Source organism: Myotis lucifugus, unplaced genomic scaffold (assembly GCF_000147115.1).
Source record: "Myotis lucifugus unplaced genomic scaffold, Myoluc2.0 scaffold_530, whole genome shotgun sequence".
Lineage (NCBI taxonomy): Eukaryota > Metazoa > Chordata > Mammalia > Chiroptera > Vespertilionidae > Myotis > Myotis lucifugus.
The window spans coordinates 221347-238050 of record NW_005871578.1 but is presented as its reverse complement, the minus strand read 5'-3'; positions in this window follow the sequence as shown (position 1 = coordinate 238050).

Here is a 16704-nt window from a genome sequence, read left to right as displayed (position 1 = left end):
ATATAATCTTTTGTTCTTCATTTTGTTTCTGTGAGGATTCAGACTATAAAAGCTCTTTTATCAGAGATTAAGGGAAACCATTCCCTCCTTGAATATAAAGGATCTTTGGAACTGCACTTTTGAAATTGCTGCTGTCTCCTTGATCCGGGAATATTTTGACAGGCACTTTCATGATCTTTATTAAGTGAACTTTAGCATTTTTATTTCTTTTCATAACATTAAAAATGTCTATCTGCAAAGTAGGTATTTTTTTTATGTCTACCTGTATCCCACAGGGCAAAAAATAACTTAAAAAGCAAAACATTAAAAACATGTGCATTGAGAAACCAAATATATAATTTATTATAAGCAAAAGTACATCTAATGAAGGCTTCACTTTTTATATTGAGCCACAAATACAACATTATCTGAATTAAATTTAAATAAAAGTATGATTTCTGCAAATATTCTATCTTCTCCATTATTAACCAAAATAATAATTTAAGGAATTATCAAATATGAATTAAGACTTTAATGGTCAATAATTTTTTTTACCGTATCCATGTACTTCCTTAAAGTTGCTAATGAATGAACCCAAACTATTGCATCATATTAAGATGCTTATACTGCCCTAGCTGGTTTGGCTCAGTGGATAGAGTGTCAGCTGCGGACTGAAGGGTTCCAGGTTCAATTCCAGTCAAGGGCACATGCCCAGGTTGCAGGCTCAATTCCCAGGAGGGACGTGCAGAAGGCAGCCGATCAATGATTCTCTTTCATCATTGATGTTTCTATCTCTCTCTCCCCTCTCTTCCTCTCTGAAATCAATAAAAAGATATCTTTTTTTAAAAAGATGCTTATACTAAAAGTATATTATTTTTATGTTGAGTTTTAATAAGCTCTTGCCTACATGTAAGTTTTACATGTTAGCTCTTTCTATCCACTTCAGAAGTTGAAATTTTGAAAAAGCACACCGTTTTCTACCTTGCCTAAATCCAAGAAAAGCAGACTGAGGGATGGTCCTGGCTAGTGGTAAAGTTTTACTGCTAATAAACAGCCCCTCAAATATGATATTGAATCAACATAATTGTAAAATTACTGGTTATAATTTTAATAAAGACTTGGTAGTGGTGGGACCTTGCCCAGAGCGAAGTAAACCAATGAAAAGTTATAGCAGATGATTTTTATCTACAATGCACAGCTGTACAGGGTTTTGTGAGATTTAAAAGAAGGACAGTTTGGCCTGATCGGTAAGTTACTTAGATTCTAAATTGGAGCTATATGATTTTTTTTGACATTTTCTTTGTTAATTTGGGTGTCACCTGAAATCAAATGTGCATAGTGGATGGATGTCACATGCATGCTGATGTGAACAGCTGTACTTCATCCCAATGCTGATGAATAAATCGCCTTTCCTTGATTGCTCCAACTGGAATTTATAACTGCCACTGGTGAACTCTTGTAACATCTATTTGTAATACCTTTATAACACTTCACACCCAATATGGGTCTTACTACCCCAAATAGATTTAAAAAAACAACTCATTGAAGATAGAAAGCACATTTCCTCTCAAACCTCTGAGTAAAAATATGGCTCCAAGAGTAGTTTCCCACAAGTGATATAAAAAATGTGAGAATGAGGTAGATTTGCCTTTGTTTCAGCATGGAGAGAATGTACATAGGGCAAGAGCAGATAAGAACACTTTTTCTAATGTACAAAGTGACTAGTCACTACAAATTTTGGAATTTGATACAAAAAATAGAAACCAAGATCAAAAGTATGAAGGTGTACTTCCTTAGTCATTTTTCATACTTGAGATCTATGCTTTTCCATTTATCCCCAATATACATTCTTTAAAAAAATGACCTTGATGCTGATTTTGTGTTAGTACTGAAAAAAAAGACATACCTGTAGAATCTTATAATTCCAACCAACAGTCCTTTTGTTTTGCTTCCAAAGCTGTCTAGCTTGTTCAGAAATAATAGGGCTTGACAGTTTCAGAGTAAGAATAATATCTTGGTGTCTTGTGTCCTCAAAGACGCCTGCTGAGCAATTTATCACAGTTCAAAGAGCATGGCTATACTATCTCATGTTAAATGCAAGAGTGTTACCTAAAGCGTGATCCCTGTGTGTTTAGTGAATTTGGTTTGAAAAACCACATATTTATTGAGATCTTTGTTTGAGCATTAATCCCCTGTCTGACAGAATCTCACAACTCTTGGTTAAACATTCCTCTACAAATGTCACCTCCTACTAATTAAAGTGAAATATTTCAGCTACTGTTTATTAATTCAACTAAGACTTCCTGTAAATAAAAAGGATCCAAGAGGGAGAAAGCATAAATTTGACTTGCAAATTACATCTGCAAAGTGTCAACTTTGTCCATGCAAATTAATGCTTTGTAACGCAGCTAGTTATTTCCTCTTATCTTGGATTGTGTATTATGACTGAATTATAAACAAATAGTAATTTCAATGTAATTACAAATATAATGCAGATAACAAAATTGAAACTTCCATTTGAATTAAAGAAAAGCTATCCATTCACATTAAGGATATTAAACACAGCAAATCTGTAATTAAGTGAATGCTTTCATTTGGATGAGATTAAAAAGTCATCTCTCAGAAGAGGGAAGATAAAAGAATTGCTATACCCCACTTGATATCTTTAACAATGCCAGGGCTCTTTTATTAAAATAAAGGGCAAATACTTGGGGGTTCTGGACTAGAGTCCTACTCCCTGCTACATGGATCCTATTTTTTTTCTTTTTACTAATATATCAAGTTTATAAATATAAGTAATTAATAATCTATTGCACTTTTTATAAAATTATTCTTATCTACTATAGTAAAGTACATAGACTGTTTTATTATAGATAATAGAGGCCCAGTACACAAAATTTGTGCATGGGGGGGGGTGTCCCTCAGCCCAGCCTCTGCCCTCTTGCAATCCGGGACCCCTCAGGTAGGGTCCCTAAGCCTGCCAGTGATCAGGGCCTATCAGGGCTTCCCTTCCCCCTGGCTGCTGGCAGCTGGCCCCACCCCCGCCGCTGCCACTGCTTGCCATCTGTGCAGTGCTGCCCCACCCTCCCCCACCACTGGTCACCTCCCTCTGCGGGCGACATGCATGGGGTGCGATCGCTTGGCTGGCCTAGGCCTCCCTCTTTTGGGTAATCAATCACGGAGCCCCCCCCATCGATTGTCCCACAGAGGGTGGCGATGGTGGGGCCCCCCCCAACCAATTGCATTGCACCCACCTTGGCTGGCTTGGCGCCAGTGCGTTTCATAGCGCGGTCATCTGGAAGGTTGTCTGGACAGTCATTCTGCTGTTCCATAGTTCAGTCAATTTGCATATTATGCTTTTATTATTATAGATTATGCTCAAGATACTAGTATGTTACAGGGTCAGGGATAGAAAATATTGATGAAAAGAGTCAATAACAATAAAGTCAGAAAATGTTATACATTCTTTATATTGTTTGAAATTTTCTAGTTTTAGAGTTTTTCAGTTGACTGTACTACTGCTGACATTGGCAGTTAATATTTACTGATTAGCACCTTTTCTCTCACTATTAATACAGGAATTTGCCTCTACTGCAGGTTTCCTAAAAGTATGGTTGAGTAGAAAGTACAACTTTTTTCTTCTACCTACTTCAACAGGACAATTGTGAAATTTTAATAAAGATATTTTGCTAAGACAAACCAAAGATGTCAATCTTTTCTACCATTTATTTCTATTATTTAATTAATAGAGACCAAATCTTCAATTCTACCTATGGACTTACAAAGGGAAAATTCTCTTATTTCCCTTTCTATGCCCACACACTATGGATGTATCTTTAGGGGAAAAGGTCAGATGCTTTCTAGACTTGGCTTAAGGTAGCAGTCACATAAATCCTGTAGAGAACACATAGAGGCCAGAAAAAAATGGAGTTTGGGCATCCCCTTCTCTATGACTTATTTCCCATGCTTGTGGGTGTGATATGTCCCCCATACATTCTAGATCAAATATTAGGATGTTCTAAGATTTCAAATGAGAAACCCTGGCAGCCTTGCTGTAGCACCTATTATTAGAAATACCCACCTGATGATTTGGAAGACAACAGAGGCAACAGTGTCTGATGAAGTGCTTTGGGAGAACCAGATGACAAGAACTGAACAGAACTGCAGCAACACAAACTGACCCTTCTGTGCTAGATAAACCTAATTTGCCAAAAAAGAACTGGGCTGACCTTAGGGAAGAGCTAAATATTGTTTAAACCTTCTCTGTTTTCTCATCCAGCGTCTCCTCTAAGGCCTGATAGCTCTCCAGTGTTTCTAGAGAAAGCTTCTATTTATAAATATTCTTATAAGAATAAACTCGGTTACGCTGCATTTTTCTCTCTTGCATGGCCCCTCTAGATGTTCCATCTGGGAGTTTGTTTCTCCTATTTCACTAATAAGACTTTTATTTTTCAAATATGTATTGGGCTTGTACAGTGTGTCAGCCACTGGTCTAAGGGTTTTACAAATATTGCTCATTTAATTCCCATAATGCTAGTACTATTCAGGGACCTTACTATTATTATCCACCATTCCCCACAGGAGAAATGTAAGCACAGGCCTCTGTGTGGTTACCACATGTCACATGGCCAGTATGTGATAGAGCTGGGATTTGAAGGCAGGCTTCAAATTACACCATTTTCCTCTAGTTTAGGAGAAAGTGGCCATTTAACAAAAGTGTCAATTATTAATAGGAAATGATACCTGATGAATCTTAATGGTGGTTTATATTTTAATATTACTAATAAAAGGCAAAGGTAAATGAGTACAAATATAAATTTGATAGAAATTACTCACTCTAGCTCATATTACAAAAAAAATAAATTTGCAAATTAGCTACAAACAAAACAAAAATCAAAAAATGCTCAAATTAACAGTGCTAATTTCATGTGATAGGTGAAAGTGGGTTTTACAGAAAAAATATGTCAAGACTTGTATCACATTTAATATTTATAAATATTGAAATCAGTAACAAATATGGAGCATTCACATTTTATTATCAGAATAGAATTAATTAATGTCAAAGTTGATTTTGCTAGAATAATTGGACCTCATATTTAATCAGAATAACTCTAAGTGAGCAATTCTCAAAATTCAATTGTAACTAGGTATTATGTGATAACTCTGTATAGCTATCTTAACCACTTGAAATTTAGTATTATTTCATTACTCACAATTTTTATCCTTTAGTTGCTAGGATTTAGAACCAGAAATGAATGTCTAAGTTTAATTTTTATTATTGCAGAACTTAGGACAAATATTTAGACACAGAAATTATTTAGTTGAAGAAAATCAATAAATTCTGTTATAACTAATCCAAATCATTTTGGAATTGACATGAATGTAAATTGTGTTTTCATTTCTATTTTGTCTTCAGCATTGAATATTTGACTTAATGAAAAATTCTCATTTATAAAGCAAGCTAGGACAGCTTTTTCCCTTATTTAGTAGAAATCTATAGTCTACATTTTGAGCTTGTTGACCTTAAACAAATTACAGCCAGATATTTCTCCAGCAAAAGGGGTTCATTTGGGAACAATGAGGGATTGCAACTTAGGATATACAGTCTAACTATGACCAGAGAAACAAAGGAGGGGACTGGTCTACTCTTTCATGGACTTGGGAGGGGCTCTTGTAAATGATGAATCCACTGGAGGAAACAAAATTTGAAATATAGTGTCATTTCTTCACAGGCTGAGGCAGTAAACTATTTACTTCCTGTCAGAGATGCAACGTACTATAGCTTCCTGTTGGGGTCAGTATTGTGGGTTGAGTGACACATGCTTTATTTAGAGTTCTCTCTTATAGCCCCCCAACTCCTTTTTTATTTTATTTTATATTTTACAGCTTTTTGAGATTTTTAAAAATATATTTTTATTTATTTCAGAATGGAAGGGAGAGGGAGAGAGATAGAAACATCAATGGTGAGAAAGAATCATTGATCTGTTGCTTCCTGCACGCCCCTTACTGGGAATCGAGGCCACAATCCAAGCATGGGCCCTTGCTGAAATCGAACCTAGGCCTCTTCAGTCCATAGGCCAACACTTTATTCACTGAGCCAAACTCCTTTTTAAATTCAGTTTATTAACTTCCAAGTTTATGCCTTTATTTTTCTTATTATCCTGGAACAATTAAAATTATAAATTGCTCTACATGTTGCTATGCCCTGCTGTCAATTAAAAATTCTAATTTACTTAAAAAACAAAAGTCATATTTGATCAAATATCTTTTATGCACAATTACCAAATAAAAGTTTAACTTAAAGTAAAATATTTTAACAGAGGTACAAAGATAAACATCAAACTGTTGTTGAAATTTGTTTAACAATGAGTATCTCTAAAGGCATCTTCCTCTTTTTGTTTCTATATCTAGAGAATTCATTTAGTCCCAGTATTTCAATCCGCATTGATGCCAAATTAGTTGCAAACTATTATGTCTTCTCACTTAGGTAATATTCCCTCTTAGCTTTTGATTGGGGATTCAATAACTGTCTCAAACTTAATAATCTATAATAGGAGTTCTACTCTGAAAATCCCTGTCTCTTTTCATAGAACCATCAAATTATGGTTCAAAATTTAGCAACATCTTGGTTTTGCCTTTGCATTAATTTTAAATATCAAATAACAGCCAATTCCTCCTAAATTTTTATTTAAAATATAGGATAACTTTGTTACATAAATAGATTTTGAGATCTGTACAGAGCCTTAGCTATATTGGGTAAAGATTTTAAAAACCTTAGAAATAGATGACTAGGATAAGACCATCCTTATAACAATTACCTCAATACTCCTATTTATTTTTTTAAAAAATCTTCATTGTTGAAAGTATTACAGATGTCCCTGAAACTATTACAGTGACACTCCCCCCACCCTCCAAACTTCACCTGACACCCCTGCACTATTGTAGGTATCCAAGGGTTATGCATACAAGCACATAACTTTTTTGGTTAATCTCTTCCCGTCCCCTCCTGTGTCTTCTGAGAGTCCTCAGTCTGTTGCAGGCTTCCATATCTCTAGATCTATTTTGTTCATCAGTTTATTTTGTTTATCAGATTTCACATATAAGTGCAATGATGTGATACGTGTCTTTCTCTGAATGGCTTATTTTCACTTAGCTTAATGCTTTCCAGGTCCTTCCATGCTGTCTCAAAGGGTAAGATACCATCTTTTTTTACAGCTACATAAAATTCCATTGTGTAAATATAAGACAAATTTATCTACTCATCTACTGATAGGCACTTCGGCTATTTCCAGATCTTAGCTATTGTAAATAATGCTATGAACCTAGGTGTGCACGCATATGTTCTTTCTGAATGGGGTTTCAGGATTCTTAGGATATATTCCATAGAGTGGGATCACTGGGTCAAATGGCAGTTTCATTTTCAATTTTTTTTGTTGAGGAAACTTTATCCTGTTTTCCATAGTGCATGCACCAGTCTGCATTCCCACCTGCATTGCTCTAGGGTTCCCTTTTTTTCACATCCTTGCCAGCCCTTGTCATTTGTTTTTAAGTCTTCTCTAGACACTATTTAGAATTGTTTGCTTACAAACAAAGTAGCTGCCCAAGGTTCCGGACAATAATCCAATCATAAATTTTTTTCTTTCTGTTTTTTACTAAATCCAAAGGCCTAGAATATGTGAGCACAATGATTCCTGTCATTACAGTAGTTGCACTGGTTTTAATTTATACCTGACAAATGAGATGTATCTTTGTTGATTTAAGAGCCTTCAATAATAAAGGGCTATTTTAATTTCAACTCCAATATATATTTTTAATATTGAGAATTGAGAGATTGATTGGAAAACTGAAGACACTTCCATTTATCTGTGCACATATATTTAAGGAACGTGATGCCCTGCTGTGTTTGTTTATCCCATTTTATTCCATTTTAGAACTCATACAACTCAGAGAACAAGTTGTTTTCATACATTGATAAATTCTGGGAAATGAAAAATAAGTGAGTCAAAGTTTAACCTCATAATAACACTGTTACTGTATTTAATTGTTTCTCTTACTTTGTGTGCATTATACATTCAAAGATATTTAACATTAGGAAAAGCAAAATCTGGTTTTTTAAATATGTATGTTTATATAAACCAAATTAACTTTTTTCTTAATTTATACAATATTTGTGGTGTGGCTTACTTTCATTTGTTTGAATATGAATTCATTACATAGAAAGTAAACAGCAATATACCTGTGGTGTATTCATTTGGTGCTGTTTAACATTTCCATTTCTCCTAATTGAGTCAACATCTGCTTTTCTGAAGATCCAGGTGTGTAATAACTCACTTGATATACTTTTTCTGTTACCATAGTAGCACTATTTAATGAGGTAACAAATCCAATTCTAGATGAAATTGCAAAATGTAACATTGCCTCACAATAGCTGCATTTTTTTCTATAAGAGGAATAAAGAAAAACGAATAATTTTTTGTGGCAAAACCCAAAATACAGCCCAATTATAAAAGCCATGTGCTTACTAAATAACGAATAGCATAACGATTTTTAAAAATTCTATTATGACAAGCAAGTTTCCTTGTTAAACTAATCAATTAGAGTTGTATGTAAAACAATGTTTCTTTAAGAAAAAAGACAAAAAAGATTAATACGCATGATATGAAACTGAAAATGATCCAAATGGATTCCATTACATATACAATATATAAAAATCTTATGATGTTTTATATACAGTATATTATTGACATGCTTATTGTTAAAATAAAATTCATACCCTCCATTATGATTAGCTGCTATCTGTACTATCTCATTTTGTACCCTCCCCTATCATCCTCTACACAACAGCCAAATTGCCTCATTCTGTGTTATAAATACGCTAAGCTTTTGCTGGTCTTCAACACCTTTACTTGGGCATTTCCTTTTGAATGGCTGACCCTATCTTTCATTCAAATTTCATTTTTAAATGTCATTTCCCTGAAGGCCTCCGTTGACCTTCCCGTAATTCCATTGAGTCTTTGTAGCACTTGCCATTGCCTGGCATTTTTCTTGACTTCTTAGTTTATTTCTAACTCTTTCCAAAAGAATGTAAGGACTGTAATGACTAAACTCTGCCTTATTCACAGCTATATTACAGTATTGCAGATAATATCCAGCGCACTTATTGTATATTTTCTTGGCAGAGGCAATTCGTGCAAGAACCTATGGGTCATTGGGAGGAAACTAAAGTTGACAATAAGCAAACAATGTGGTTTGCAATACAAATGCCAGGCATGCCCTTTCTCAGGCTATTTTTTATGGCCGAATTGATCTCATCATTCATTTTTCAATTCCTAAGAGTCTTTTCCTGACCACCATATTTAAATAGATCCATTCTTATTCTTGGCCATGGCATACTATTTCTTGTAAGGTATAATATTACAGAATTACTGTATTAGCTTATTTACTTCACTGTAATGCATAGTTCATAAGAGGGGAATTGTGATTGTCTTGTTCACAGTCATATACCTGAGTGAATAATCCAGTGCCTGGTACATGATTCTCAAAATTATTGGCAGAACGATGGAATAATGGACTTAAGATATAGTTTATAGGTCATATCTGCAGGCTACATAGAAGAGTTTTGGTGTTAATTCCAATAGGTAGAAGGAAAAAGAGAGAGAGAAATAAAAGATGATGTCTATTTTCTGCTTTAGGTAAATGATTGAAGGAAGGCACCATTTACTAAGAAAAATGTATGGTGTTAGATGGAGGGTTAGGCAGAGATAGAAGGTATATGTGGCCGAAACTGGTTTGGCTCAGCGGATAGAGCATTGGCCTGCGGACTGAAAGGTCCCAGGTTCGATTCCGGTCAAGGTCATGTACCTGGGTTGCGGGCACATCCCCAGTGGGAGATGTGCAGGAGGCAGCTGATCGATGTTTCTAACTCTCTATCTCTCTCCCTTCCTCTCTGTAAAAAATCAATAAAATATATTTAAAAAAAAGAAGGTATATGTGAAGGGAATGAAGACATATTATATATTTTTGAAGTTTATAAGACATTCTAGTATGTATATGTTAGAATAGCGATTTTTAATCTTTTTCATCTCATGGCACATACATTAATTATTAAAATTATATGGCACACTAAAAAAAAAATATATACACACACTAGAAGCCCAGTGCATGAAATTTGTGCACTGAAGGGGGGTGTCCCTCAGCCCAGCCTGCACCCTCTCCAATCTGGGACCCCTGAGGGGATGTCCAACATCCCTCTCACAATCCAGGACTGCTGGCTCCCAACCACTTGCATACCTGCCTGCCTAATTGCCCCTAACCGCTTCTGCCTGCCAGCCTGATCATCCCCTAACCATGCCCCTGCCAGCCCGATTGACGCCTAACTGCTCCCCTGCCAGACGAATTGACCCCAACAGCCCTCCCCTGCCAGCCCAGTCACCCTCAACTGCCCTCCCTTGCCAGCCTGGTCAAACCCAACTGCCCTCCCCTGCTAGCCCAGTCACCCCTAAATGCCCTCCCCTGGTGGCCTGATCACTCACAACTGCCCTCCCCTGCCCGTCATCTTGTGGCTCTGAGTGCCACCATCTTTGAAGGCATGGCAGTCAATTAGCATATTCCCTCCTTATTGGCTGTGGGTGTCGCCCTATTTGAGGGTGTGGCAGTCAATTAGCATATTCCCTCCTTATTGGTTGTAGGCACCGCCATCTTTGTGACAGCATGAGGGTCAATTAGCATATTCCCTCTTTATTAGATAGGATATTTTTGCCTATCTGACTAAAAGAATAGGTCTAATTCTGGTTCATTCACATTGGACAACTGTTGTTGTAGTAGCTGTTATCTTTTTTTATTTTTAATTGACAATATAAGGGAAAAGAGGTTAGTGCCCCTGGCTAAATAGTGAGGTATTGCATGTTATAAAGGTTCTTGCAGCATGCTGATTGAAAATCACTGGGTTAGAAATTCAGTAAAAGGGCCTGGGCAAAGCGTTTGTGTATTATGAACATATCAAAGGTAGTTAAAGTCATGAGAATGAATGAACTCATCTAAAGCGAGACTATAAGTGTTTAAAATGAAAAAAATAAAAGAACAGGATTTGTCCCATAGTTTTCAACAACATAGAGTTTTGAGAAGACCCTGAACTGGCTGAGTGTCTGAAGAAAAGTGACTGATGAAATAGAAAAAATACCAAGGAAGTCATAACAGAGGAGCATTTCTAGAAGGAGGAAGTGAGCAGCACTTTTTATAAAAATGTAATATTAAGGGCACTCATGATACATGAAGTTAATATGACATATATAAGAATAATATTCTATCACAATTAAATATAATTTAAGACTATTTACAGTACAGCCTGTGTTAATTTTCTCTACGTTATGAACAATAAACAAAATATTCCAAAATGAATCATCAGTAGTTAACGGTATGACCTTAGGCAAATTCCTCTAGCCAGTCCAGGACCAGACACACAGCAGAATTCATTTTACAGGAATGATTAACCTCCTTAGCCAACAGTTTAACATGAAGGCTCCTAAGACTCCTTCAAATTCTCCACCACACAATGAAAAGGGACTACTCAACCAAAAGGAACATTCTGGCTATATTTTCTTTTCTAGCTTTTCCTAACATCAACACTTATGTTTTACTTTGCTATTCCTTCTTGCCTTTAACACGTAAACTTAATAAATAACTGTAGTTATAGAACAAATAGTTTTCCAATTTCCATGGACACATTCAATCCAAAGCAGCATAAAGGAAATTTAGAAGTATAATAGGTACAATAAAAAAATAACAGCTAGTTATAACAGTGTCTTTTGTATGATCATTTATCCAAAGCCTAGAAAGACACTGTTACAGTTAAGTCCCCCTTGTACTGGGGAAATAGAACCAACCATGGTTGAGGGTAGTCTAGGGTACGGGGCAAGTTTATATTAGTAGCTAGAGCAACAGGGCAAAGTTGATTAATAATACCTTAGTAACGGGGCAGTATTGATTAATGTAGCCCTGGTAACTTTGTGCCTGTATCCCTTTGTATGTGTTTAGCCAACCGTTTTGTAGTTTCTGTGTATAAAAGGCTGGCCTAGAACCAGGTTCAATGCTGTCGTAGGAGAGAACGCCTACAGCAGTCACTGGCCAGTTTCAATAAATCCTCACTTGCTGCTTAAGACCTAATTGGAGTTGGTGGTCTTACTCTTGCGAATGTTGGTCCACAACAGTTTATTCTTGTCATGCAATGCTGGACTGGGTGGGCCAGAAATTTCTGAAACACAGAATAGGAATATCTGTCCTGACTAGTGAAATAGGAATTTTAGGGGGATTTAGGCAGGTTTAGGAAATTTTAAAAAATTAAAGAGGTCCATGGAAAAAACATCGGGCTACAGTGGGAGAAGTTACATTTCCATAAGACAAGGGAGCAGCAACAATTACATTTCCATAAGATAAGGACACTGGGAGTAATAAAAGGTCTATATTTACAAAATAAAGGAGGAAGAAAGCCCAGAGGGAATAGGAGAACAATGAGGGAGGAGATCCCCACAGGTCCCGTGTGAGGTTTTGACCTTTGAGCTCAGAAGTTACTATAGTGACCAAATCAAAGGGGGATAGTGGCCAATCAGAAGGGATACGATGCACAGGAAACTGCAGCCTTTATAAACTGTGGAAGAAGGGACTGGGTGGGACTCTTTCTGCCTCCCCAAGTGAGAGTCTGTGCTGTGAGATTTTTTTCCCTTCCCCACATGGGAGTCTGTACTTGTTCTTCAATAAATTTCCACCTTTGCTATACCATCTTCCATCCGTGGATTCATTTTTCAACTCTGAGGGACACAGAGCCCGGGAACCATCCTGCCCAGGGGAACACCACGTGTTCTAGTCCACATATCCCATATCACTAGAAGAGAGTTTATTATGGTCTGATGAAACAGTGTTCTGGATTGATAAAATGCTCTTTGAAATCAAGATAACAGAAAAGTATGCCATGGCTTGAATTATGGGCTTTGGAATTATGAGAACTGTGCATAGTCCTGACCTCAAAATGATGTTCCCTTGAGGGGCCAGTGACTCTAACTCTCTGAATCTCATTTTCTAAAATCTATAAAACATTGACATAATATATATCGTGAGATTGTTGTGACTATTAAGTAAAAGCAGAAGTTATCATAATTTCTGGCTCAACAGATGGAAGCTCTTGGTGGAATAAAATTCATCTTTTATGTCTGTGAATTCTGTATTCCATGAAAAACTTCTGAATATAGCCCCCTGGAAAAAGTGAAAGCAAAAAAGACAATTTAGAAGTGTGTGTGGCATAAAAAAAAAAAAAAGGAAATAACTAGTTATAAATGTATTGCTTAGTTTAATTATTTATACAAATCCATCACCATCCTACCCCCATTTTCTTCCTTTTTAAACATCACTCCTTCTAGTAACATATTTCTGTGTAATTTATCTATATATAAAAGCCTAAGCAACCAAACGACTGCACGACTAGTCAACCGGTTGCTATGACGTGCACTGACCACCAGGGGGCAGACACTCAATGCAGGAGCTGCCCCTTTGTGGTCAGTGCACTCCCACAGCCAACCTCCTGAGGCCGGCCAACTTCCCGCCATACCTTCCCCCGGCCTGCCCGCCCCGATCAGCCCCAATCGGGACTGGGCAAGAGGGCCCTGAATGGCCCCAATCGCTGGCCAGGCCAAGGGACCCCACCTGTGCACAAATTCGTGCACTGGGCTTCTAGAATTAAATAACTGAAAACCAGAGATAATGACCGAATCAAATGAATAATACTGGAGAAATACTTTTGAATCATGTTATTTACTCCAAGGAAGTGTCAGGAATATAAACATCAGTTTATATGTCCCTGTTGAGTTTCATGAAGATGCACATATTTGCATACATTTGCATGATAGATGTTTGTTAATTTCTCAGTTTCCCTTGTGCATCACCAAGCATCATGAAGCTGTTGCTAACCTGACTTGTCTTTTTCTTTATTTTTTTGACTCTATCATTTTATGCTCCTTTGATAAGGTCATTTTGTGAGGTCTCGATTTGAGTAAGGAAAACAGGGTTTTGTGTATGTTTTGATAAAATGAATAACATTGAAGTTAAAAAAAAGTCACATTGCAGTGAATACATTTTTTTCATTCCAAAGATTGTTACATTGCTACCACAATAATTATCTGAATCTATATAATTATACTAGAGGCCCGATGCATGAAGATTCGTACAAGAATTGGTTTGCACCGGCTTCCCTCCGGCACCTGGGACCCGAGCCTTCGCTCTGGCTGCCGCCTTCCGCCTTCTCTCTGGCCCTGCCGCCCTCCTGTAGCTCCCTCCATCCCTTGCACTCCCCCTCATAGCAGGCATCCTGCCCAGCCCCGCCCGCTCCATGCCTGTGCGCACACACTACCCAGAGGCTCAGAGCGGCCAGAGCAGGGCAGAACGCCTGCATCATTGCCATGGTGATGACGCAAGCGTCCCGGCCCGGCTGCCACCAACTTTGTCAGTCAATTTGCATATTCCCTCCTTATTGGCTGTGGGCACCTCCATCTTTGCTTGGAGTGACGGTTAACTTGCACATTCCATCTTTATTAGATAGGATATCAACTTCAGTGTGAATAAATAATATCTTCCTTAAAGATTTTTGTGAGGATTAATAAGATAATTTGTGTAAATGCATAGCATGTTGCCTGACATAAAGCTACCATTATGAAATACATATTATTTTTATTTCAGATTTTTAAGGAATATAGGAGTATGTGAGAATTCACACCAAAATTGTTTCATCTCTAGCAGAAATATTGTTTATTTACAGTCAGTTAAAATTCTATTTTTATCATTTTTTAGGTTTCAAAAGTTTTAAGTACCCAAATCAATATCAAGACCAAAAAGATTTAAAAAGTATAAAATGATGAGAGTCTAGATGTGATGACTAGAAGTTTTCAAGATTTATTTTTTTTCTACAGGCAAACGTGACTTGTTTTGTCCACATAAGTACTTTTCATTAATATTAAAATACACAACAAAGCTTTCTCTGGCATTTTGATTGAGCTAACTGAATCAATTTCCCACAGAAGCTAGGCAGCCATGTTATACTTCTATGTCATATTCCTCAATTCTACAAATAAGTCTTAGTATCAAAATAATTTAAATGATTCATTGTACAGTAGGGCCTTGACTTACAAGTTTAATTTGTTCTGAGACCAAGCTCGTTAAGGAGCTCATTAAGGAGCTTGTTAACTCAAATTACTCTATCAACTCAATGCAAAAAATCGGCCGAGAGACAGCTGGTATCTCAAAAAACTCGTTAGTCGGGACACTCGTAAGTCAAGGCCCCACTGTATCACTGACAAAAACAAAAATATTACAATTTGGTTTTAACATATAATTCTTTCATTGCTATTTTTTGTAAACATATTGTACCTCCAGTCAAGCTAACATTGTTTTCATTTTAACCAAAGAGAAAAAAAGTCAAAAGTCAATTGAATTCTCTCTCTCTCTCTCTCTCTCTCTCTCTCTCTCATATATTCTAGTGGCACGGTGCATGAAATTTGTGCATGGGGGAGGGCGTGTTCCTCAGCCTGGCCTGCACCCTCTCCAATCTGGAACCCCTCGAAGGATGTCCTATTGCAGGTTTACCGGGATCGGGCCTAAACTGGCAGTTGGACATCCCTTTCGCAATCCGGGACTGCTGATTCCTAACTGCTCACCTGCCTGTCTGCCTGCCTGATTGCCCCTAACCACTCTGCCTGCCGGCCTGCTCACCCCCAACTGCCCTCCGCCGCCAGCCTGCTTGCCCCCAAATGACCCCGTGCCAGTGTGCTCACCCCCAACTCCCTCCCCTGCCAGCCTGCTCACCCCCAACTGCCCTCCCTGCTGGCCTGCTTGATCCCACCTTCCCTCCCCACTGGCCTGCTCACCCCCAACTGCCACCTGCTGGCCTGCTCACTCCAAACTGCCCCCCCCTCCGCTGTCCTAATCACCTCCAACTTACCTCCATTGACGGCCTGCTTGCCCCCAACTGGTCCCCCTGCTGGTCTGCTTACCCCCAACGTCCCCACCCCCCACCAGCCTGATCACCCACAACTGCCCACCCCTCTTGGCCTCTAACCACCTCTACCTCGGCCCTGCCACCATGGCTTTGTCCAGAAGAATGTCCGGAAGGTCTCCTGGAAGGTCTCCCAGTCTAATTAGCATATTACCCTTTTATTAGTATAGACTAGAGGCCCGGTGCACAAAAATTTGTGCACTCGGGGGGGAAGGGGGGTCCCTCAGCCCGGCCTGTGCCCTCTCGCAGTCTGGGACCCCTCAGGAGATAACGACCTGCTGGCTTAGGCCTGCTACTGGGTGGCAGAGGGCAGGCCCAAACCCTAGGTGCAGCCCCTGTTCGGGCTCAGAGCAGGGCTGATAGGGGAGTTAGGGCACCGCCCCCTGTCACACACACAGCAGGGCGGATCAGGGGGTTGGGGCGCCGCCCTCTATCACCCACAGAGCAGGGCCCATCAGGGGGTTGGGGCACCGCCACTGTCACACTCAGGGCAGGGCCGATGGGGAGGTTATGGCTCTACCCCCGTCACACACACAGCAGGGCCCGTGGGGGGAGGGGTTGGGGCGCCACTCCCTTGTCACACACAGAGCAGGGGCCGATCAGGGGGTTGGGGACGGCCACACCCTGTCACACACAGAGCCACAGGGCGGATCAGGGGGGTTTGGGCGCTGCACCCTGTCATGCTGATCTGG